Raw genomic sequence first — 2,036 nt, 5'->3', positions numbered from 1 at the left:
CTTTATCTCTAACTGTTAATTAGAATATTGAGTTTCTTCCCTCACCATAATGGGCACATATTTCTCACCGACTCAGATTTTAAAATAAGCAGACATCTTTCACAAGCCTTAAACTGATGCCCCTGTGATTTACAATGGTTTGCTAAGAGCCCCTCAAAATATGGTAGCAGTTTGTTCTTATCAACAAAAGCTGAAAAACTGTTTCTTTTGAAGAGGGATAAGTGCCAATCTGCTAATTGCCTTCCCTTCTCCTTTGATCTTTCTGACCAGTTTTTCTTAACATTGCAGGACTTCTCTGAATTCAGAAGTGAAAGGAGGCGTCTTCTAATCAGTGTTAATGCTCTGCATAATTCTTTTTCCCCAAAGAAGCCACTTCATAGCTCAGCTGAGCAAATGTGTTTGAAAACACAATCTGGGTCATCTAAACAATAAAGCAGCCAGATGTCAGGAAGTATGTTCCCTTCCAGTTTTCTTTCCAAGGCAAAATTTAGGAAGTTAAAGCAGATTTAGCATGTGTATTTGCGTGGGTATGAGAGATTTTGTAACTCATTAAATAGTATATCCTGTTCTGGTTGTACCCTTGGTGGTGAGGATGCGGGCCATCGATGGGGTCCACTAAGACGCTGTTGACCTCCTTGCTTTGGCATAGGAGTACGCAATAAAGATGAAGCTGCAAAGTTGCTGACAGATGCACTTCCTATCATTCATCTGATCTGAAGAGACTCTGAATCAACAGAATGAAGATCTCAGGGCTACCTCGCTGCAAACAGCTACGCCCTTCAGAATGATACCTTTGTCCTTCAGCGTTCGTTCAAGTGCTTTTGGAAAACGATAGCCTGAGCATTAAAATAGCACAGAGCATCCAAGTCCTCAAGAGTAGGGGGGGAAAAAATACAGATTTAACATAAAATGATACAGCATTGTTCTCTTCTTTTATCCCTTTTGTCTTTCATTTCAAACAGGGGTGGTTTTTTTTTTTATTGGTAAGGCTATTCCTTCTCTAGCTGCATCATTGTGTTTAATTGCTTATGCTCTGTTTTGCGTGTTGTATATAAAATTTAAACCTATGTACGCGCAAGTCCCTTCCCTACTGCAACTACGGAAATACACAGTCCAGTTCAGATGCCATCAGTGATTGCAAATAAAAGCATTGACAGCTTACATCTCAGAAGTTGATCCTGTTAAATCCCTGTCTGGTCCAAGCCCGTCCACTGAATTTCATCTACAGCTGTTTTCCAGCTGAGTTTGGTTGAAAGCTGTTTCATTCATAGCTTACTGCAAATCCCAAATCATAAATGCAAACTTAAATATAGGAAGAAAAAGGCAGAAACTAAGAAAATCTTTCATGAATGCACCTTCTTATAGCTGAAAGGCAGTTCTGGGATTAATGTTTTGCAATCTAATGAGAGGTAACGCTGCTATGTGGTGTCTTCTCTAGAAACAGGGAATGCAAGTTTGACAGGTAAACATTTGTTTTGCACAATTCCTGAGTGATGGGCAATGAATGTTCCATACGCAGCGGAGCGAAATTGGGTGCAACTTCCTTTGTAAATAACTATAATCTGTCTCTTAATAGGCTATAGTTATCAAGTACAGTAACAGTTTCTACTAAGGGGGTATTGCTGAGTGATAAGTAATAATGACATTCTTGTATGGTTATGTAATCTATGTATTACATGTGAAATCAACACTAGGTGTCATAAGGAATGCTTCAGCAGTGGCACTTAACAGTTTGTTGTTTAAAATTGGATTTACCAATTTGACATTTCTTATAAGTGTAAAAAGGAGTGCTGTGGAGATTGGAAGTGTGCGGTGCTGAATGCACGGTGTTGGTTGACAGCCGGCTGAACATGAGCCGGCAGTGTGCCCAGGCGGCCAAGAAGCCCAATGGCATCCTGGCCTGTATCAGAAATGGTGTGGCCAGCAGGAGTAGGGAAGTGATCGTGCCCCTGTACTCGGCACTGGTGAGGCCGCACCTCGAAGACTGTTCGGTTTTGGGCCCCTCACTACAAGAAAGACATTGAGGTGCTGGAGCG

The sequence above is a fragment of the Aptenodytes forsteri genome, unplaced genomic scaffold (genome assembly GCF_000699145.1).
Source record: "Aptenodytes forsteri isolate BGI_AS27 unplaced genomic scaffold, ASM69914v1 Scaffold326, whole genome shotgun sequence".
Lineage (NCBI taxonomy): Eukaryota > Metazoa > Chordata > Aves > Sphenisciformes > Spheniscidae > Aptenodytes > Aptenodytes forsteri.
This window is presented reverse-complemented; position numbering follows the sequence as displayed.